The 21,369-nt window shown below is 38.6% G+C and overlaps 24 non-coding genes across 24 annotated transcripts; all 24 read left to right on the top strand.

The window, feature by feature from the left end:
- Positions 1-1,161: 1,161 nt before the first annotated feature.
- Positions 1,162-1,234, top strand: TRNAK-UUU (transfer RNA lysine (anticodon UUU)). Its single transcript has one exon. It is a non-coding gene; the product is annotated as a tRNA-Lys (tRNA).
- Positions 1,235-1,573: 339 nt separating this feature from the next.
- Positions 1,574-1,664, top strand: TRNAR-UCU (transfer RNA arginine (anticodon UCU)). The gene is given in 2 exon segments: positions 1,574-1,610; positions 1,629-1,664. It is a non-coding gene; the product is annotated as a tRNA-Arg (tRNA).
- Positions 1,665-2,889: 1,225 nt separating this feature from the next.
- Positions 2,890-2,962, top strand: TRNAK-UUU (transfer RNA lysine (anticodon UUU)). Its single transcript has one exon. It is a non-coding gene; the product is annotated as a tRNA-Lys (tRNA).
- A 339-nt stretch (positions 2,963-3,301) lies between these two features.
- Positions 3,302-3,392, top strand: TRNAR-UCU (transfer RNA arginine (anticodon UCU)). Its single transcript is given in 2 exon segments — positions 3,302-3,338; positions 3,357-3,392. It is a non-coding gene; the product is annotated as a tRNA-Arg (tRNA).
- Positions 3,393-4,617: 1,225 nt separating this feature from the next.
- On the top strand, positions 4,618-4,690 carry TRNAK-UUU (transfer RNA lysine (anticodon UUU)). The gene has a single exon. It is a non-coding gene; the product is annotated as a tRNA-Lys (tRNA).
- Positions 4,691-5,029: 339 nt separating this feature from the next.
- On the top strand, positions 5,030-5,120 carry TRNAR-UCU (transfer RNA arginine (anticodon UCU)). Its single transcript is given in 2 exon segments — positions 5,030-5,066; positions 5,085-5,120. It is a non-coding gene; the product is annotated as a tRNA-Arg (tRNA).
- Positions 5,121-6,345: 1,225 nt separating this feature from the next.
- Positions 6,346-6,418, top strand: TRNAK-UUU (transfer RNA lysine (anticodon UUU)). Its single transcript has one exon. It is a non-coding gene; the product is annotated as a tRNA-Lys (tRNA).
- A 339-nt stretch (positions 6,419-6,757) lies between these two features.
- On the top strand, positions 6,758-6,848 carry TRNAR-UCU (transfer RNA arginine (anticodon UCU)). Its single transcript is given in 2 exon segments — positions 6,758-6,794; positions 6,813-6,848. It is a non-coding gene; the product is annotated as a tRNA-Arg (tRNA).
- Positions 6,849-8,073: 1,225 nt separating this feature from the next.
- TRNAK-UUU (transfer RNA lysine (anticodon UUU)) lies at positions 8,074-8,146 on the top strand. The gene has a single exon. It is a non-coding gene; the product is annotated as a tRNA-Lys (tRNA).
- A 339-nt stretch (positions 8,147-8,485) lies between these two features.
- On the top strand, positions 8,486-8,576 carry TRNAR-UCU (transfer RNA arginine (anticodon UCU)). Its single transcript is given in 2 exon segments — positions 8,486-8,522; positions 8,541-8,576. It is a non-coding gene; the product is annotated as a tRNA-Arg (tRNA).
- A 1,225-nt stretch (positions 8,577-9,801) lies between these two features.
- Positions 9,802-9,874, top strand: TRNAK-UUU (transfer RNA lysine (anticodon UUU)). The gene has a single exon. It is a non-coding gene; the product is annotated as a tRNA-Lys (tRNA).
- A 339-nt stretch (positions 9,875-10,213) lies between these two features.
- TRNAR-UCU (transfer RNA arginine (anticodon UCU)) lies at positions 10,214-10,304 on the top strand. Its single transcript is given in 2 exon segments — positions 10,214-10,250; positions 10,269-10,304. It is a non-coding gene; the product is annotated as a tRNA-Arg (tRNA).
- A 1,225-nt stretch (positions 10,305-11,529) lies between these two features.
- TRNAK-UUU (transfer RNA lysine (anticodon UUU)) lies at positions 11,530-11,602 on the top strand. The gene has a single exon. It is a non-coding gene; the product is annotated as a tRNA-Lys (tRNA).
- A 339-nt stretch (positions 11,603-11,941) lies between these two features.
- TRNAR-UCU (transfer RNA arginine (anticodon UCU)) lies at positions 11,942-12,032 on the top strand. Its single transcript is given in 2 exon segments — positions 11,942-11,978; positions 11,997-12,032. It is a non-coding gene; the product is annotated as a tRNA-Arg (tRNA).
- A 1,225-nt stretch (positions 12,033-13,257) lies between these two features.
- TRNAK-UUU (transfer RNA lysine (anticodon UUU)) lies at positions 13,258-13,330 on the top strand. The gene has a single exon. It is a non-coding gene; the product is annotated as a tRNA-Lys (tRNA).
- Positions 13,331-13,669: 339 nt separating this feature from the next.
- Positions 13,670-13,760, top strand: TRNAR-UCU (transfer RNA arginine (anticodon UCU)). The gene is given in 2 exon segments: positions 13,670-13,706; positions 13,725-13,760. It is a non-coding gene; the product is annotated as a tRNA-Arg (tRNA).
- Positions 13,761-14,985: 1,225 nt separating this feature from the next.
- Positions 14,986-15,058, top strand: TRNAK-UUU (transfer RNA lysine (anticodon UUU)). The gene has a single exon. It is a non-coding gene; the product is annotated as a tRNA-Lys (tRNA).
- A 339-nt stretch (positions 15,059-15,397) lies between these two features.
- TRNAR-UCU (transfer RNA arginine (anticodon UCU)) lies at positions 15,398-15,488 on the top strand. Its single transcript is given in 2 exon segments — positions 15,398-15,434; positions 15,453-15,488. It is a non-coding gene; the product is annotated as a tRNA-Arg (tRNA).
- A 1,225-nt stretch (positions 15,489-16,713) lies between these two features.
- TRNAK-UUU (transfer RNA lysine (anticodon UUU)) lies at positions 16,714-16,786 on the top strand. The gene has a single exon. It is a non-coding gene; the product is annotated as a tRNA-Lys (tRNA).
- Positions 16,787-17,125: 339 nt separating this feature from the next.
- TRNAR-UCU (transfer RNA arginine (anticodon UCU)) lies at positions 17,126-17,216 on the top strand. Its single transcript is given in 2 exon segments — positions 17,126-17,162; positions 17,181-17,216. It is a non-coding gene; the product is annotated as a tRNA-Arg (tRNA).
- Positions 17,217-18,441: 1,225 nt separating this feature from the next.
- On the top strand, positions 18,442-18,514 carry TRNAK-UUU (transfer RNA lysine (anticodon UUU)). The gene has a single exon. It is a non-coding gene; the product is annotated as a tRNA-Lys (tRNA).
- Positions 18,515-18,853: 339 nt separating this feature from the next.
- Positions 18,854-18,944, top strand: TRNAR-UCU (transfer RNA arginine (anticodon UCU)). The gene is given in 2 exon segments: positions 18,854-18,890; positions 18,909-18,944. It is a non-coding gene; the product is annotated as a tRNA-Arg (tRNA).
- Positions 18,945-20,169: 1,225 nt separating this feature from the next.
- TRNAK-UUU (transfer RNA lysine (anticodon UUU)) lies at positions 20,170-20,242 on the top strand. The gene has a single exon. It is a non-coding gene; the product is annotated as a tRNA-Lys (tRNA).
- Positions 20,243-20,581: 339 nt separating this feature from the next.
- TRNAR-UCU (transfer RNA arginine (anticodon UCU)) lies at positions 20,582-20,672 on the top strand. The gene is given in 2 exon segments: positions 20,582-20,618; positions 20,637-20,672. It is a non-coding gene; the product is annotated as a tRNA-Arg (tRNA).
- Positions 20,673-21,369: the final 697 nt, after the last annotated feature.

Here is a 21,369-nt window from a genome sequence, read left to right as displayed (position 1 = left end):
CTAATACCGGCAACCATCTTAACCCCTTGCGTGCTGATGACAGAACGTTTCCGTCATCAGCTACGGGTGAGCTGTGCTGATGACGAAACCGTTCCGTCATGACTCCGCCCGCGCAAGGCGGAGTCAGCACAGGCGGAAAATACGCCCCGCACGCAAGGGGTTAAAAAACGTAGTGATAGTTGGGACACTTCCTAATGTTGATAATGTCATTTTGTGTATTGCTGCCTCAGAGCCTGGATAGCTCAGTCGGTAGAGCATCAGACTTTTAATCCGAGGGTCCAGGGTTCAAGTCCCTGTTCAGGCAGCTTGGTTAAAAAAAATGTATATCAATTGCATACTCTTTTCAGGATCCAATGAATGGGAATTCCAATTACAGATGGTTCAAAAAAGTCTTGATCGAGTCCTTACATACCCATCTGTGCTCTACTTTCTTTGACAAGGGTTAAGAAGACTTACCCAAACTGTATCATGTAGTTTGACATGTTGATTATCTTTTATCCAATTCAATGTTCAAAATGTAAGCTAGTGTCCGATTAATTTGATAAAGTTGGTCAACAACTTATAGGTCATCTTTTTATTTGTGAATCTCTGATCACCTTGTTGAATCAGGTCGGATCTCTGGTGCAATGGATTGCGGCTTGGAGTCCTAGGCGAATGGAGCAAAAGCATTCAAACGCTAAGGGTTCGAACACCAACTGGGTCAATTTTATCCCTCCTCTATTTTATAACTAATTGAAACAGTAACCAGCAATCCTGCTTCTCCATCACCAGAAACATTTACCAAAATGGCAGTGAAAGAAATTCTACTTAAACAGAGACTGTTTGCTTTGAAAATGTTTCATAGTCTATGCCCAAGAGGAAATTCCCAATGATACTGCTGAAAATGTAATTTAGGAGTTAGAAATAGTATTTGGCCCTTTATTAATTTCACAGTGTCATTTTAAACACGTGATTTCTATGTCATCCGAAAATGAGATAGTACAAATTTCCGGAGTTTTAATGGATTACGTGTGCTGCTGAAATTTCAAATGCTTAAAATATTAATTCATTATTAAACTCTAGAATATTGATTGCTAATATATGTAATTATATAAATATACAAAGTGTAGGTCAGTGTACGTCCACATTTGTTTAGCTGATTTTAAGGTAGAGTATAGCAGAGCCTGGATAGCTCAGTCGGTAGAGCATCAGACTTTTAATCTGAGGGTCCAGGGTTCAAGTCCCTGTTCAGGCGGTTGTTTCCTTTAAAGAAAAAGTACTCTAATTGTATGCTCTTTTTGTGGACCCCTGCATGACGAATAAGATATTCCATTACTAAAATTGCAAAAACGTCTTTCATGGAGTTGTGAAATACACATCTGTCTCACATATTATGTGCCATTTGACTAAACTTAAGTCGTACGTAGATTTACCAATGGTATCATGTAGTCTGAGACGGTGAATATCATTTCACCAATTCAATATTCAAAATATAGCCATGGTTATAGTATCAAATGAACTTTATAAAGCTGATCAACAGCTAATAGCTCATTATTTCATTTCAGAACATCTCTGCACCTCATTATAGCAGATTGGCTCTGTGGCGCAATGGATAGCGCATTGGACTTCTAGGTGAATGTAAAAAAGATATTCAAAGGTTGTGGGTTCGAATCCCACCAGAGTCAGTTTTATCCCTGTTATCCTGTTATCCCAAGTACCAATTCATTATTATATTCTCTGTATTTAGTACTAATACCGGCAACCATCTTAACCCCTTGCGTGCTGATGACAGAACGTTTCCGTCATCAGCTACGGGTGAGCTGTGCTGATGACGAAACCGTTCCGTCATGACTCCGCCCGCGCAAGGCGGAGTCAGCACAGGCGGAAAATACGCCCCGCACGCAAGGGGTTAAAAAACGTAGTGATAGTTGGGACACTTCCTAATGTTGATAATGTCATTTTGTGTATTGCTGCCTCAGAGCCTGGATAGCTCAGTCGGTAGAGCATCAGACTTTTAATCCGAGGGTCCAGGGTTCAAGTCCCTGTTCAGGCAGCTTGGTTAAAAAAAATGTATATCAATTGCATACTCTTTTCAGGATCCAATGAATGGGAATTCCAATTACAGATGGTTCAAAAAAGTCTTGATCGAGTCCTTACATACCCATCTGTGCTCTACTTTCTTTGACAAGGGTTAAGAAGACTTACCCAAACTGTATCATGTAGTTTGACATGTTGATTATCTTTTATCCAATTCAATGTTCAAAATGTAAGCTAGTGTCCGATTAATTTGATAAAGTTGGTCAACAACTTATAGGTCATCTTTTTATTTGTGAATCTCTGATCACCTTGTTGAATCAGGTCGGATCTCTGGTGCAATGGATTGCGGCTTGGAGTCCTAGGCGAATGGAGCAAAAGCATTCAAACGCTAAGGGTTCGAACACCAACTGGGTCAATTTTATCCCTCCTCTATTTTATAACTAATTGAAACAGTAACCAGCAATCCTGCTTCTCCATCACCAGAAACATTTACCAAAATGGCAGTGAAAGAAATTCTACTTAAACAGAGACTGTTTGCTTTGAAAATGTTTCATAGTCTATGCCCAAGAGGAAATTCCCAATGATACTGCTGAAAATGTAATTTAGGAGTTAGAAATAGTATTTGGCCCTTTATTAATTTCACAGTGTCATTTTAAACACGTGATTTCTATGTCATCCGAAAATGAGATAGTACAAATTTCCGGAGTTTTAATGGATTACGTGTGCTGCTGAAATTTCAAATGCTTAAAATATCAATTCATTATTAAACTCTAGAATATTGATTGCTAATATATGTAATTATATAAATATACAAAGTGTAGGTCAGTGTACGTCCACATTTGTTTAGCTGATTTTAAGGTACAGTATAGCAGAGCCTGGATAGCTCAGTCGGTAGAGCATCAGACTTTTAATCTGAGGGTCCAGGGTTCAAGTCCCTGTTCAGGCGGTTGTTTCCTTTAAAGAAAAAGTACTCTAATTGTATGCTCTTTTTGTGGACCCCTGCATGACGAATAAGATATTCCATTACTAAAATTGCAAAAACGTCTTTCATGGAGTTGTGAAATACACATCTGTCTCACATATTATGTGCCATTTGACTAAACTTAAGTCGTACGTAGATTTACCAATGGTATCATGTAGTCTGAGACGGTGAATATCATTTCACCAATTCAATATTCAAAATAAAGCCATGGTTATAGTATCAAATGAACTTTATAAAGCTGATCAACAGCTAATAGCTCATTATTTCATTTCAGAACATCTCTGCACCTCATTATAGCAGATTGGCTCTGTGGCGCAATGGATAGCGCATTGGACTTCTAGGTGAATGTAAAATAGATATTCAAAGGTTGTGGGGTCGAATCCCACCAGAGTCAGTTTTATCCCTGTTATCCTGTTATCCCAAGTACCAATTCATTATTATATTCTCTGTATTTAGTACTAATACCGGCAACCATCTTAACCCCTTGCGTGCTGATGACAGAACGTTTCCGTCATCAGCTACGGGTGAGCTGTGCTGATGACGAAACCGTTCCGTCATGACTCCGCCCGCGCAAGGCGGAGTCAGCACAGGCGGAAAATACGCCCCGCACGCAAGGGGTTAAAAAACGTAGTGATAGTTGGGACACTTCCTAATGTTGATAATGTCATTTTGTGTATTGCTGCCTCAGAGCCTGGATAGCTCAGTCGGTAGAGCATCAGACTTTTAATCCGAGGGTCCAGGGTTCAAGTCCCTGTTCAGGCAGCTTGGTTAAAAAAAATGTATATCAATTGCATACTCTTTTCAGGATCCAATGAATGGGAATTCCAATTACAGATGGTTCAAAAAAGTCTTGATCGAGTCCTTACATACCCATCTGTGCTCTACTTTCTTTGACAAGGGTTAAGAAGACTTACCCAAACTGTATCATGTAGTTTGACATGTTGATTATCTTTTATCCAATTCAATGTTCAAAATGTAAGCTAGTGTCCGATTAATTTGATAAAGTTGGTCAACAACTTATAGGTCATCTTTTTATTTGTGAATCTCTGATCACCTTGTTGAATCAGGTCGGATCTCTGGTGCAATGGATTGCGGCTTGGAGTCCTAGGCGAATGGAGCAAAAGCATTCAAACGCTAAGGGTTCGAACACCAACTGGGTCAATTTTATCCCTCCTCTATTTTATAACTAATTGAAACAGTAACCAGCAATCCTGCTTCTCCATCACCAGAAACATTTACCAAAATGGCAGTGAAAGAAATTCTACTTAAACAGAGACTGTTTGCTTTGAAAATGTTTCATAGTCTATGCCCAAGAGGAAATTCCCAATGATACTGCTGAAAATGTAATTTAGGAGTTAGAAATAGTATTTGGCCCTTTATTAATTTCACAGTGTCATTTTAAACACGTGATTTCTATGTCATCCGAAAATGAGATAGTACAAATTTCCGGAGTTTTAATGGATTACGTGTGCTGCTGAAATTTCAAATGCTTAAAATATCAATTCATTATTAAACTCTAGAATATTGATTGCTAATATATGTAATTATATAAATATACAAAGTGTAGGTCAGTGTACGTCCACATTTGTTTAGCTGATTTTAAGGTACAGTATAGCAGAGCCTGGATAGCTCAGTCGGTAGAGCATCAGACTTTTAATCTGAGGGTCCAGGGTTCAAGTCCCTGTTCAGGCGGTTGTTTCCTTTAAAGAAAAAGTACTCTAATTGTATGCTCTTTTTGTGGACCCCTGCATGACGAATAAGATATTCCATTACTAAAATTGCAAAAACGTCTTTCATGGAGTTGTGAAATACACATCTGTCTCACATATTATGTGCCATTTGACTAAACTTAAGTCGTACGTAGATTTACCAATGGTATCATGTAGTCTGAGACGGTGAATATCATTTCACCAATTCAATATTCAAAATAAAGCCATGGTTATAGTATCAAATGAACTTTATAAAGCTGATCAACAGCTAATAGCTCATTATTTCATTTCAGAACATCTCTGCACCTCATTATAGCAGATTGGCTCTGTGGCGCAATGGATAGCGCATTGGACTTCTAGGTGAATGTAAAATAGATATTCAAAGGTTGTGGGGTCGAATCCCACCAGAGTCAGTTTTATCCCTGTTATCCTGTTATCCCAAGTACCAATTCATTATTATATTCTCTGTATTTAGTACTAATACCGGCAACCATCTTAACCCCTTGCGTGCTGATGACAGAACGTTTCCGTCATCAGCTACGGGTGAGCTGTGCTGATGACGAAACCGTTCCGTCATGACTCCGCCCGCGCAAGGCGGAGTCAGCACAGGCGGAAAATACGCCCCGCACGCAAGGGGTTAAAAAACGTAGTGATAGTTGGGACACTTCCTAATGTTGATAATGTCATTTTGTGTATTGCTGCCTCAGAGCCTGGATAGCTCAGTCGGTAGAGCATCAGACTTTTAATCCGAGGGTCCAGGGTTCAAGTCCCTGTTCAGGCAGCTTGGTTAAAAAAAATGTATATCAATTGCATACTCTTTTCAGGATCCAATGAATGGGAATTCCAATTACAGATGGTTCAAAAAAGTCTTGATCGAGTCCTTACATACCCATCTGTGCTCTACTTTCTTTGACAAGGGTTAAGAAGACTTACCCAAACTGTATCATGTAGTTTGACATGTTGATTATCTTTTATCCAATTCAATGTTCAAAATGTAAGCTAGTGTCCGATTAATTTGATAAAGTTGGTCAACAACTTATAGGTCATCTTTTTATTTGTGAATCTCTGATCACCTTGTTGAATCAGGTCGGATCTCTGGTGCAATGGATTGCGGCTTGGAGTCCTAGGCGAATGGAGCAAAAGCATTCAAACGCTAAGGGTTCGAACACCAACTGGGTCAATTTTATCCCTCCTCTATTTTATAACTAATTGAAACAGTAACCAGCAATCCTGCTTCTCCATCACCAGAAACATTTACCAAAATGGCAGTGAAAGAAATTCTACTTAAACAGAGACTGTTTGCTTTGAAAATGTTTCATAGTCTATGCCCAAGAGGAAATTCCCAATGATACTGCTGAAAATGTAATTTAGGAGTTAGAAATAGTATTTGGCCCTTTATTAATTTCACAGTGTCATTTTAAACACGTGATTTCTATGTCATCCGAAAATGAGATAGTACAAATTTCCGGAGTTTTAATGGATTACGTGTGCTGCTGAAATTTCAAATGCTTAAAATATCAATTCATTATTAAACTCTAGAATATTGATTGCTAATATATGTAATTATATAAATATACAAAGTGTAGGTCAGTGTACGTCCACATTTGTTTAGCTGATTTTAAGGTACAGTATAGCAGAGCCTGGATAGCTCAGTCGGTAGAGCATCAGACTTTTAATCTGAGGGTCCAGGGTTCAAGTCCCTGTTCAGGCGGTTGTTTCCTTTAAAGAAAAAGTACTCTAATTGTATGCTCTTTTTGTGGACCCCTGCATGACGAATAAGATATTCCATTACTAAAATTGCAAAAACGTCTTTCATGGAGTTGTGAAATACACATCTGTCTCACATATTATGTGCCATTTGACTAAACTTAAGTCGTACGTAGATTTACCAATGGTATCATGTAGTCTGAGACGGTGAATATCATTTCACCAATTCAATATTCAAAATAAAGCCATGGTTATAGTATCAAATGAACTTTATAAAGCTGATCAACAGCTAATAGCTCATTATTTCATTTCAGAACATCTCTGCACCTCATTATAGCAGATTGGCTCTGTGGCGCAATGGATAGCGCATTGGACTTCTAGGTGAATGTAAAATAGATATTCAAAGGTTGTGGGGTCGAATCCCACCAGAGTCAGTTTTATCCCTGTTATCCTGTTATCCCAAGTACCAATTCATTATTATATTCTCTGTATTTAGTACTAATACCGGCAACCATCTTAACCCCTTGCGTGCTGATGACAGAACGTTTCCGTCATCAGCTACGGGTGAGCTGTGCTGATGACGAAACCGTTCCGTCATGACTCCGCCCGCGCAAGGCGGAGTCAGCACAGGCGGAAAATACGCCCCGCACGCAAGGGGTTAAAAAACGTAGTGATAGTTGGGACACTTCCTAATGTTGATAATGTCATTTTGTGTATTGCTGCCTCAGAGCCTGGATAGCTCAGTCGGTAGAGCATCAGACTTTTAATCCGAGGGTCCAGGGTTCAAGTCCCTGTTCAGGCAGCTTGGTTAAAAAAAATGTATATCAATTGCATACTCTTTTCAGGATCCAATGAATGGGAATTCCAATTACAGATGGTTCAAAAAAGTCTTGATCGAGTCCTTACATACCCATCTGTGCTCTACTTTCTTTGACAAGGGTTAAGAAGACTTACCCAAACTGTATCATGTAGTTTGACATGTTGATTATCTTTTATCCAATTCAATGTTCAAAATGTAAGCTAGTGTCCGATTAATTTGATAAAGTTGGTCAACAACTTATAGGTCATCTTTTTATTTGTGAATCTCTGATCACCTTGTTGAATCAGGTCGGATCTCTGGTGCAATGGATTGCGGCTTGGAGTCCTAGGCGAATGGAGCAAAAGCATTCAAACGCTAAGGGTTCGAACACCAACTGGGTCAATTTTATCCCTCCTCTATTTTATAACTAATTGAAACAGTAACCAGCAATCCTGCTTCTCCATCACCAGAAACATTTACCAAAATGGCAGTGAAAGAAATTCTACTTAAACAGAGACTGTTTGCTTTGAAAATGTTTCATAGTCTATGCCCAAGAGGAAATTCCCAATGATACTGCTGAAAATGTAATTTAGGAGTTAGAAATAGTATTTGGCCCTTTATTAATTTCACAGTGTCATTTTAAACACGTGATTTCTATGTCATCCGAAAATGAGATAGTACAAATTTCCGGAGTTTTAATGGATTACGTGTGCTGCTGAAATTTCAAATGCTTAAAATATTAATTCATTATTAAACTCTAGAATATTGATTGCTAATATATGTAATTATATAAATATACAAAGTGTAGGTCAGTGTACGTCCACATTTGTTTAGCTGATTTTAAGGTAGAGTATAGCAGAGCCTGGATAGCTCAGTCGGTAGAGCATCAGACTTTTAATCTGAGGGTCCAGGGTTCAAGTCCCTGTTCAGGCGGTTGTTTCCTTTAAAGAAAAAGTACTCTAATTGTATGCTCTTTTTGTGGACCCCTGCATGACGAATAAGATATTCCATTACTAAAATTGCAAAAACGTCTTTCATGGAGTTGTGAAATACACATCTGTCTCACATATTATGTGCCATTTGACTAAACTTAAGTCGTACGTAGATTTACCAATGGTATCATGTAGTCTGAGACGGTGAATATCATTTCACCAATTCAATATTCAAAATATAGCCATGGTTATAGTATCAAATGAACTTTATAAAGCTGATCAACAGCTAATAGCTCATTATTTCATTTCAGAACATCTCTGCACCTCATTATAGCAGATTGGCTCTGTGGCGCAATGGATAGCGCATTGGACTTCTAGGTGAATGTAAAAAAGATATTCAAAGGTTGTGGGTTCGAATCCCACCAGAGTCAGTTTTATCCCTGTTATCCTGTTATCCCAAGTACCAATTCATTATTATATTCTCTGTATTTAGTACTAATACCGGCAACCATCTTAACCCCTTGCGTGCTGATGACAGAACGTTTCCGTCATCAGCTACGGGTGAGCTGTGCTGATGACGAAACCGTTCCGTCATGACTCCGCCCGCGCAAGGCGGAGTCAGCACAGGCGGAAAATACGCCCCGCACGCAAGGGGTTAAAAAACGTAGTGATAGTTGGGACACTTCCTAATGTTGATAATGTCATTTTGTGTATTGCTGCCTCAGAGCCTGGATAGCTCAGTCGGTAGAGCATCAGACTTTTAATCCGAGGGTCCAGGGTTCAAGTCCCTGTTCAGGCAGCTTGGTTAAAAAAAATGTATATCAATTGCATACTCTTTTCAGGATCCAATGAATGGGAATTCCAATTACAGATGGTTCAAAAAAGTCTTGATCGAGTCCTTACATACCCATCTGTGCTCTACTTTCTTTGACAAGGGTTAAGAAGACTTACCCAAACTGTATCATGTAGTTTGACATGTTGATTATCTTTTATCCAATTCAATGTTCAAAATGTAAGCTAGTGTCCGATTAATTTGATAAAGTTGGTCAACAACTTATAGGTCATCTTTTTATTTGTGAATCTCTGATCACCTTGTTGAATCAGGTCGGATCTCTGGTGCAATGGATTGCGGCTTGGAGTCCTAGGCGAATGGAGCAAAAGCATTCAAACGCTAAGGGTTCGAACACCAACTGGGTCAATTTTATCCCTCCTCTATTTTATAACTAATTGAAACAGTAACCAGCAATCCTGCTTCTCCATCACCAGAAACATTTACCAAAATGGCAGTGAAAGAAATTCTACTTAAACAGAGACTGTTTGCTTTGAAAATGTTTCATAGTCTATGCCCAAGAGGAAATTCCCAATGATACTGCTGAAAATGTAATTTAGGAGTTAGAAATAGTATTTGGCCCTTTATTAATTTCACAGTGTCATTTTAAACACGTGATTTCTATGTCATCCGAAAATGAGATAGTACAAATTTCCGGAGTTTTAATGGATTACGTGTGCTGCTGAAATTTCAAATGCTTAAAATATCAATTCATTATTAAACTCTAGAATATTGATTGCTAATATATGTAATTATATAAATATACAAAGTGTAGGTCAGTGTACGTCCACATTTGTTTAGCTGATTTTAAGGTACAGTATAGCAGAGCCTGGATAGCTCAGTCGGTAGAGCATCAGACTTTTAATCTGAGGGTCCAGGGTTCAAGTCCCTGTTCAGGCGGTTGTTTCCTTTAAAGAAAAAGTACTCTAATTGTATGCTCTTTTTGTGGACCCCTGCATGACGAATAAGATATTCCATTACTAAAATTGCAAAAACGTCTTTCATGGAGTTGTGAAATACACATCTGTCTCACATATTATGTGCCATTTGACTAAACTTAAGTCGTACGTAGATTTACCAATGGTATCATGTAGTCTGAGACGGTGAATATCATTTCACCAATTCAATATTCAAAATAAAGCCATGGTTATAGTATCAAATGAACTTTATAAAGCTGATCAACAGCTAATAGCTCATTATTTCATTTCAGAACATCTCTGCACCTCATTATAGCAGATTGGCTCTGTGGCGCAATGGATAGCGCATTGGACTTCTAGGTGAATGTAAAATAGATATTCAAAGGTTGTGGGGTCGAATCCCACCAGAGTCAGTTTTATCCCTGTTATCCTGTTATCCCAAGTACCAATTCATTATTATATTCTCTGTATTTAGTACTAATACCGGCAACCATCTTAACCCCTTGCGTGCTGATGACAGAACGTTTCCGTCATCAGCTACGGGTGAGCTGTGCTGATGACGAAACCGTTCCGTCATGACTCCGCCCGCGCAAGGCGGAGTCAGCACAGGCGGAAAATACGCCCCGCACGCAAGGGGTTAAAAAACGTAGTGATAGTTGGGACACTTCCTAATGTTGATAATGTCATTTTGTGTATTGCTGCCTCAGAGCCTGGATAGCTCAGTCGGTAGAGCATCAGACTTTTAATCCGAGGGTCCAGGGTTCAAGTCCCTGTTCAGGCAGCTTGGTTAAAAAAAATGTATATCAATTGCATACTCTTTTCAGGATCCAATGAATGGGAATTCCAATTACAGATGGTTCAAAAAAGTCTTGATCGAGTCCTTACATACCCATCTGTGCTCTACTTTCTTTGACAAGGGTTAAGAAGACTTACCCAAACTGTATCATGTAGTTTGACATGTTGATTATCTTTTATCCAATTCAATGTTCAAAATGTAAGCTAGTGTCCGATTAATTTGATAAAGTTGGTCAACAACTTATAGGTCATCTTTTTATTTGTGAATCTCTGATCACCTTGTTGAATCAGGTCGGATCTCTGGTGCAATGGATTGCGGCTTGGAGTCCTAGGCGAATGGAGCAAAAGCATTCAAACGCTAAGGGTTCGAACACCAACTGGGTCAATTTTATCCCTCCTCTATTTTATAACTAATTGAAACAGTAACCAGCAATCCTGCTTCTCCATCACCAGAAACATTTACCAAAATGGCAGTGAAAGAAATTCTACTTAAACAGAGACTGTTTGCTTTGAAAATGTTTCATAGTCTATGCCCAAGAGGAAATTCCCAATGATACTGCTGAAAATGTAATTTAGGAGTTAGAAATAGTATTTGGCCCTTTATTAATTTCACAGTGTCATTTTAAACACGTGATTTCTATGTCATCCGAAAATGAGATAGTACAAATTTCCGGAGTTTTAATGGATTACGTGTGCTGCTGAAATTTCAAATGCTTAAAATATCAATTCATTATTAAACTCTAGAATATTGATTGCTAATATATGTAATTATATAAATATACAAAGTGTAGGTCAGTGTACGTCCACATTTGTTTAGCTGATTTTAAGGTACAGTATAGCAGAGCCTGGATAGCTCAGTCGGTAGAGCATCAGACTTTTAATCTGAGGGTCCAGGGTTCAAGTCCCTGTTCAGGCGGTTGTTTCCTTTAAAGAAAAAGTACTCTAATTGTATGCTCTTTTTGTGGACCCCTGCATGACGAATAAGATATTCCATTACTAAAATTGCAAAAACGTCTTTCATGGAGTTGTGAAATACACATCTGTCTCACATATTATGTGCCATTTGACTAAACTTAAGTCGTACGTAGATTTACCAATGGTATCATGTAGTCTGAGACGGTGAATATCATTTCACCAATTCAATATTCAAAATAAAGCCATGGTTATAGTATCAAATGAACTTTATAAAGCTGATCAACAGCTAATAGCTCATTATTTCATTTCAGAACATCTCTGCACCTCATTATAGCAGATTGGCTCTGTGGCGCAATGGATAGCGCATTGGACTTCTAGGTGAATGTAAAATAGATATTCAAAGGTTGTGGGGTCGAATCCCACCAGAGTCAGTTTTATCCCTGTTATCCTGTTATCCCAAGTACCAATTCATTATTATATTCTCTGTATTTAGTACTAATACCGGCAACCATCTTAACCCCTTGCGTGCTGATGACAGAACGTTTCCGTCATCAGCTACGGGTGAGCTGTGCTGATGACGAAACCGTTCCGTCATGACTCCGCCCGCGCAAGGCGGAGTCAGCACAGGCGGAAAATACGCCCCGCACGCAAGGGGTTAAAAAACGTAGTGATAGTTGGGACACTTCCTAATGTTGATAATGTCATTTTGTGTATTGCTGCCTCAGAGCCTGGATAGCTCAGTCGGTAGAGCATCAGACTTTTAATCCGAGGGTCCAGGGTTCAAGTCCCTGTTCAGGCAGCTTGGTTAAAAAAAATGTATATCAATTGCATACTCTTTTCAGGATCCAATGAATGGGAATTCCAATTACAGATGGTTCAAAAAAGTCTTGATCGAGTCCTTACATACCCATCTGTGCTCTACTTTCTTTGACAAGGGTTAAGAAGACTTACCCAAACTGTATCATGTAGTTTGACATGTTGATTATCTTTTATCCAATTCAATGTTCAAAATGTAAGCTAGTGTCCGATTAATTTGATAAAGTTGGTCAACAACTTATAGGTCATCTTTTTATTTGTGAATCTCTGATCACCTTGTTGAATCAGGTCGGATCTCTGGTGCAATGGATTGCGGCTTGGAGTCCTAGGCGAATGGAGCAAAAGCATTCAAACGCTAAGGGTTCGAACACCAACTGGGTCAATTTTATCCCTCCTCTATTTTATAACTAATTGAAACAGTAACCAGCAATCCTGCTTCTCCATCACCAGAAACATTTACCAAAATGGCAGTGAAAGAAATTCTACTTAAACAGAGACTGTTTGCTTTGAAAATGTTTCATAGTCTATGCCCAAGAGGAAATTCCCAATGATACTGCTGAAAATGTAATTTAGGAGTTAGAAATAGTATTTGGCCCTTTATTAATTTCACAGTGTCATTTTAAACACGTGATTTCTATGTCATCCGAAAATGAGATAGTACAAATTTCCGGAGTTTTAATGGATTACGTGTGCTGCTGAAATTTCAAATGCTTAAAATATCAATTCATTATTAAACTCTAGAATATTGATTGCTAATATATGTAATTATATAAATATACAAAGTGTAGGTCAGTGTACGTCCACATTTGTTTAGCTGATTTTAAGGTACAGTATAGCAGAGCCTGGATAGCTCAGTCGGTAGAGCATCAGACTTTTAATCTGAGGGTCCAGGGTTCAAGTCCCTGTTCAGGCGGTTGTTTCCTTTAAAGAAAAAGTACTCTAATTGTATGCTCTTTTTGTGGACCCCTGCATGACGAATAAGATATTCCATTACTAAAATTGCAAAAACGTCTTTCATGGAGTTGTGAAATACACATCTGTCTCACATATTATGTGCCATTTGACTAAACTTAAGTCGTACGTAGATTTACCAATGGTATCATGTAGTCTGAGACGGTGAATATCATTTCACCAATTCAATATTCAAAATAAAGCCATGGTTATAGTATCAAATGAACTTTATAAAGCTGATCAACAGCTAATAGCTCATTATTTCATTTCAGAACATCTCTGCACCTCATTATAGCAGATTGGCTCTGTGGCGCAATGGATAGCGCATTGGACTTCTAGGTGAATGTAAAATAGATATTCAAAGGTTGTGGGGTCGAATCCCACCAGAGTCAGTTTTATCCCTGTTATCCTGTTATCCCAAGTACCAATTCATTATTATATTCTCTGTATTTAGTACTAATACCGGCAACCATCTTAACCCCTTGCGTGCTGATGACAGAACGTTTCCGTCATCAGCTACGGGTGAGCTGTGCTGATGACGAAACCGTTCCGTCATGACTCCGCCCGCGCAAGGCGGAGTCAGCACAGGCGGAAAATACGCCCCGCACGCAAGGGGTTAAAAAACGTAGTGATAGTTGGGACACTTCCTAATGTTGATAATGTCATTTTGTGTATTGCTGCCTCAGAGCCTGGATAGCTCAGTCGGTAGAGCATCAGACTTTTAATCCGAGGGTCCAGGGTTCAAGTCCCTGTTCAGGCAGCTTGGTTAAAAAAAATGTATATCAATTGCATACTCTTTTCAGGATCCAATGAATGGGAATTCCAATTACAGATGGTTCAAAAAAGTCTTGATCGAGTCCTTACATACCCATCTGTGCTCTACTTTCTTTGACAAGGGTTAAGAAGACTTACCCAAACTGTATCATGTAGTTTGACATGTTGATTATCTTTTATCCAATTCAATGTTCAAAATGTAAGCTAGTGTCCGATTAATTTGATAAAGTTGGTCAACAACTTATAGGTCATCTTTTTATTTGTGAATCTCTGATCACCTTGTTGAATCAGGTCGGATCTCTGGTGCAATGGATTGCGGCTTGGAGTCCTAGGCGAATGGAGCAAAAGCATTCAAACGCTAAGGGTTCGAACACCAACTGGGTCAATTTTATCCCTCCTCTATTTTATAACTAATTGAAACAGTAACCAGCAATCCTGCTTCTCCATCACCAGAAACATTTACCAAAATGGCAGTGAAAGAAATTCTACTTAAACAGAGACTGTTTGCTTTGAAAATGTTTCATAGTCTATGCCCAAGAGGAAATTCCCAATGATACTGCTGAAAATGTAATTTAGGAGTTAGAAATAGTATTTGGCCCTTTATTAATTTCACAGTGTCATTTTAAACACGTGATTTCTATGTCATCCGAAAATGAGATAGTACAAATTTCCGGAGTTTTAATGGATTACGTGTGCTGCTGAAATTTCAAATGCTTAAAATATCAATTCATTATTAAACTCTAGAATATTGATTGCTAATATATGTAATTATATAAATATACAAAGTGTAGGTCAGTGTACGTCCACATTTGTTTAGCTGATTTTAAGGTACAGTATAGCAGAGCCTGGATAGCTCAGTCGGTAGAGCATCAGACTTTTAATCTGAGGGTCCAGGGTTCAAGTCCCTGTTCAGGCGGTTGTTTCCTTTAAAGAAAAAGTACTCTAATTGTATGCTCTTTTTGTGGACCCCTGCATGACGAATAAGATATTCCATTACTAAAATTGCAAAAACGTCTTTCATGGAGTTGTGAAATACACATCTGTCTCACATATTATGTGCCATTTGACTAAACTTAAGTCGTACGTAGATTTACCAATGGTATCATGTAGTCTGAGACGGTGAATATCATTTCACCAATTCAATATTCAAAATAAAGCCATGGTTATAGTATCAAATGAACTTTATAAAGCTGATCAACAGCTAATAGCTCATTATTTCATTTCAGAACATCTCTGCACCTCATTATAGCAGATTGGCTCTGTGGCGCAATGGATAGCGCATTGGACTTCTAGGTGAATGTAAAATAGATATTCAAAGGTTGTGGGGTCGAATCCCACCAGAGTCAGTTTTATCCCTGTTATCCTGTTATCCCAAGTACCAATTCATTATTATATTCTCTGTATTTAGTACTAATACCGGCAACCATCTTAACCCCTTGCGTGCTGATGACAGAACGTTTCCGTCATCAGCTACGGGTGAGCTGTGCTGATGACGAAACCGTTCCGTCATGACTCCGCCCGCGCAAGGCGGAGTCAGCACAGGCGGAAAATACGCCCCGCACGCAAGGGGTTAAAAAACGTAGTGATAGTTGGGACACTTCCTAATGTTGATAATGTCATTTTGTGTATTGCTGCCTCAGAGCCTGGATAGCTCAGTCGGTAGAGCATCAGACTTTTAATCCGAGGGTCCAGGGTTCAAGTCCCTGTTCAGGCAGCTTGGTTAAAAAAAATGTATATCAATTGCATACTCTTTTCAGGATCCAATGAATGGGAATTCCAATTACAGATGGTTCAAAAAAGTCTTGATCGAGTCCTTACATACCCATCTGTGCTCTACTTTCTTTGACAAGGGTTAAGAAGACTTACCCAAACTGTATCATGTAGTTTGACATGTTGATTATCTTTTATCCAATTCAATGTTCAAAATGTAAGCTAGTGTCCGATTAATTTGATAAAGTTGGTCAACAACTTATAGGTCATCTTTTTATTTGTGAATCTCTGATCACCTTGTTGAATCAGGTCGGATCTCTGGTGCAATGGATTGCGGCTTGGAGTCCTAGGCGAATGGAGCAAAAGCATTCAAACGCTAAGGGTTCGAACACCAACTGGGTCAATTTTATCCCTCCTCTATTTTATAACTAATTGAAACAGTAACCAGCAATCCTGCTTCTCCATCACCAGAAACATTTACCAAAATGGCAGTGAAAGAAATTCTACTTAAACAGAGACTGTTTGCTTTGAAAATGTTTCATAGTCTATGCCCAAGAGGAAATTCCCAATGATACTGCTGAAAATGTAATTTAGGAGTTAGAAATAGTATTTGGCCCTTTATTAATTTCACAGTGTCATTTTAAACACGTGATTTCTATGTCATCCGAAAATGAGATAGTACAAATTTCCGGAGTTTTAATGGATTACGTGTGCTGCTGAAATTTCAAATGCTTAAAATATTAATTCATTATTAAACTCTAGAATATTGATTGCTAATATATGTAATTATATAAATATACAAAGTGTAGGTCAGTGTACGTCCACATTTGTTTAGCTGATTTTAAGGTAGAGTATAGCAGAGCCTGGATAGCTCAGTCGGTAGAGCATCAGACTTTTAATCTGAGGGTCCAGGGTTCAAGTCCCTGTTCAGGCGGTTGTTTCCTTTAAAGAAAAAGTACTCTAATTGTATGCTCTTTTTGTGGACCCCTGCATGACGAATAAGATATTCCATTACTAAAATTGCAAAAACGTCTTTCATGGAGTTGTGAAATACACATCTGTCTCACATATTATGTGCCATTTGACTAAACTTAAGTCGTACGTAGATTTACCAATGGTATCATGTAGTCTGAGACGGTGAATATCATTTCACCAATTCAATATTCAAAATATAGCCATGGTTATAGTATCAAATGAACTTTATAAAGCTGATCAACAGCTAATAGCTCATTATTTCATTTCAGAACATCTCTGCACCTCATTATAGCAGATTGGCTCTGTGGCGCAATGGATAGCGCATTGGACTTCTAGGTGAATGTAAAAAAGATATTCAAAGGTTGTGGGTTCGAATCCCACCAGAGTCAGTTTTATCCCTGTTATCCTGTTATCCCAAGTACCAATTCATTATTATATTCTCTGTATTTAGTACTAATACCGGCAACCATCTTAACCCCTTGCGTGCTGATGACAGAACGTTTCCGTCATCAGCTACGGGTGAGCTGTGCTGATGACGAAACCGTTCCGTCATGACTCCGCCCGCGCAAGGCGGAGTCAGCACAGGCGGAAAATACGCCCCGCACGCAAGGGGTTAAAAAACGTAGTGATAGTTGGGACACTTCCTAATGTTGATAATGTCATTTTGTGTATTGCTGCCTCAGAGCCTGGATAGCTCAGTCGGTAGAGCATCAGACTTTTAATCCGAGGGTCCAGGGTTCAAGTCCCTGTTCAGGCAGCTTGGTTAAAAAAAATGTATATCAATTGCATACTCTTTTCAGGATCCAATGAATGGGAATTCCAATTACAGATGGTTCAAAAAAGTCTTGATCGAGTCCTTACATACCCATCTGTGCTCTACTTTCTTTGACAAGGGTTAAGAAGACTTACCCAAACTGTATCATGTAGTTTGACATGTTGATTATCTTTTATCCAATTCAATGTTCAAAATGTAAGCTAGTGTCCGATTAATTTGATAAAGTTGGTCAACAACTTATAGGTCATCTTTTTATTTGTGAATCTCTGATCACCTTGTTGAATCAGGTCGGATCTCTGGTGCAATGGATTGCGGCTTGGAGTCCTAGGCGAATGGAGCAAAAGCATTCAAACGCTAAGGGTTCGAACACCAACTGGGTCAATTTTATCCCTCCTCTATTTTATAACTAATTGAAACAGTAACCAGCAATCCTGCTTCTCCATCACCAGAAACATTTACCAAAATGGCAGTGAAAGAAATTCTACTTAAACAGAGACTGTTTGCTTTGAAAATGTTTCATAGTCTATGCCCAAGAGGAAATTCCCAATGATACTGCTGAAAATGTAATTTAGGAGTTAGAAATAGTATTTGGCCCTTTATTAATTTCACAGTGTCATTTTAAACACGTGATTTCTATGTCATCCGAAAATGAGATAGTACAAATTTCCGGAGTTTTAATGGATTACGTGTGCTGCTGAAATTTCAAATGCTTAAAATATCAATTCATTATTAAACTCTAGAATATTGATTGCTAATATATGTAATTATATAAATATACAAAGTGTAGGTCAGTGTACGTCCACATTTGTTTAGCTGATTTTAAGGTACAGTATAGCAGAGCCTGGATAGCTCAGTCGGTAGAGCATCAGACTTTTAATCTGAGGGTCCAGGGTTCAAGTCCCTGTTCAGGCGGTTGTTTCCTTTAAAGAAAAAGTACTCTAATTGTATGCTCTTTTTGTGGACCCCTGCATGACGAATAAGATATTCCATTACTAAAATTGCAAAAACGTCTTTCATGGAGTTGTGAAATACACATCTGTCTCACATATTATGTGCCATTTGACTAAACTTAAGTCGTACGTAGATTTACCAATGGTATCATGTAGTCTGAGACGGTGAATATCATTTCACCAATTCAATATTCAAAATAAAGCCATGGTTATAGTATCAAATGAACTTTATAAAGCTGATCAACAGCTAATAGCTCATTATTTCATTTCAGAACATCTCTGCACCTCATTATAGCAGATTGGCTCTGTGGCGCAATGGATAGCGCATTGGACTTCTAGGTGAATGTAAAATAGATATTCAAAGGTTGTGGGGTCGAATCCCACCAGAGTCAGTTTTATCCCTGTTATCCTGTTATCCCAAGTACCAATTCATTATTATATTCTCTGTATTTAGTACTAATACCGGCAACCATCTTAACCCCTTGCGTGCTGATGACAGAACGTTTCCGTCATCAGCTACGGGTGAGCTGTGCTGATGACGAAACCGTTCCGTCATGACTCCGCCCGCGCAAGGCGGAGTCAGCACAGGCGGAAAATACGCCCCGCACGCAAGGGGTTAAAAAACGTAGTGATAGTTGGGACACTTCCTAATGTTGATAATGTCATTTTGTGTATTGCTGCCTCAGAGCCTGGATAGCTCAGTCGGTAGAGCATCAGACTTTTAATCCGAGGGTCCAGGGTTCAAGTCCCTGTTCAGGCAGCTTGGTTAAAAAAAATGTATATCAATTGCATACTCTTTTCAGGATCCAATGAATGGGAATTCCAATTACAGATGGTTCAAAAAAGTCTTGATCGAGTCCTTACATACCCATCTGTGCTCTACTTTCTTTGACAAGGGTTAAGAAGACTTACCCAAACTGTATCATGTAGTTTGACATGTTGATTATCTTTTATCCAATTCAATGTTCAAAATGTAAGCTAGTGTCCGATTAATTTGATAAAGTTGGTCAACAACTTATAGGTCATCTTTTTATTTGTGAATCTCTGATCACCTTGTTGAATCAGGTCGGATCTCTGGTGCAATGGATTGCGGCTTGGAGTCCTAGGCGAATGGAGCAAAAGCATTCAAACGCTAAGGGTTCGAACACCAACTGGGTCAATTTTATCCCTCCTCTATTTTATAACTAATTGAAACAGTAACCAGCAATCCTGCTTCTCCATCACCAGAAACATTTACCAAAATGGCAGTGAAAGAAATTCTACTTAAACAGAGACTGTTTGCTTTGAAAATGTTTCATAGTCTATGCCCAAGAGGAAATTCCCAATGATACTGCTGAAAATGTAATTTAGGAGTTAGAAATAGTATTTGGCCCTTTATTAATTTCACAGTGTCATTTTAAACACGTGATTTCTATGTCATCCGAAAATGAGATAGTACAAATTTCCGGAGTTTTAATGGATTACGTGTGCTGCTGAAATTTCAAATGCTTAAAATATTAATTCATTATTAAACTCTAGAATATTGATTGCTAATATATGTAATTATATAAATATACAAAGTGTAGGTCAGTGTACGTCCACATTTGTTTAGCTGATTTTAAGGTAGAGTATAGCAGAGCCTGGATAGCTCAGTCGGTAGAGCATCAGACTTTTAATCTGAGGGTCCAGGGTTCAAGTCCCTGTTCAGGCGGTTGTTTCCTTTAAAGAAAAAGTACTCTAATTGTATGCTCTTTTTGTGGACCCCTGCATGACGAATAAGATATTCCATTACTAAAATTGCAAAAACGTCTTTCATGGAGTTGTGAAATACACATCTGTCTCACATATTATGTGCCATTTGACTAAACTTAAGTCGTACGTAGATTTACCAATGGTATCATGTAGTCTGAGACGGTGAATATCATTTCACCAATTCAATATTCAAAATATAGCCATGGTTATAGTATCAAATGAACTTTATAAAGCTGATCAACAGCTAATAGCTCATTATTTCATTTCAGAACATCTCTGCACCTCATTATAGCAGATTGGCTCTGTGGCGCAATGGATAGCGCATTGGACTTCTAGGTGAATGTAAAAAAGATATTCAAAGGTTGTGGGTTCGAATCCCACCAGAGTCAGTTTTATCCCTGTTATCCTGTTATCCCAAGTACCAATTCATTATTATATTCTCTGTATTTAGTACTAATACCGGCAACCATCTTAACCCCTTGCGTGCTGATGACAGAACGTTTCCGTCATCAGCTACGGGTGAGCTGTGCTGATGACGAAACCGTTCCGTCATGACTCCGCCCGCGCAAGGCGGAGTCAGCACAGGCGGAAAATACGCCCCGCACGCAAGGGGTTAAAAAACGTAGTGATAGTTGGGACACTTCCTAATGTTGATAATGTCATTTTGTGTATTGCTGCCTCAGAGCCTGGATAGCTCAGTCGGTAGAGCATCAGACTTTTAATCCGAGGGTCCAGGGTTCAAGTCCCTGTTCAGGCAGCTTGGTTAAAAAAAATGTATATCAATTGCATACTCTTTTCAGGATCCAATGAATGGGAATTCCAATTACAGATGGTTCAAAAAAGTCTTGATCGAGTCCTTACATACCCATCTGTGCTCTACTTTCTTTGACAAGGGTTAAGAAGACTTACCCAAACTGTATCATGTAGTTTGACATGTTGATTATCTTTTATCCAATTCAATGTTCAAAATGTAAGCTAGTGTCCGATTAATTTGATAAAGTTGGTCAACAACTTATAGGTCATCTTTTTATTTGTGAATCTCTGATCACCTTGTTGAATCAGGTCGGATCTCTGGTGCAATGGATT

The sequence above is a fragment of the Lissotriton vulgaris genome, unplaced genomic scaffold (genome assembly GCF_964263255.1).
Source record: "Lissotriton vulgaris unplaced genomic scaffold, aLisVul1.2 SCAFFOLD_1527, whole genome shotgun sequence".
Classification (NCBI taxonomy): domain Eukaryota; kingdom Metazoa; phylum Chordata; class Amphibia; order Caudata; family Salamandridae; genus Lissotriton; species Lissotriton vulgaris.
This window is presented reverse-complemented; position numbering and strand designations above follow the sequence as displayed.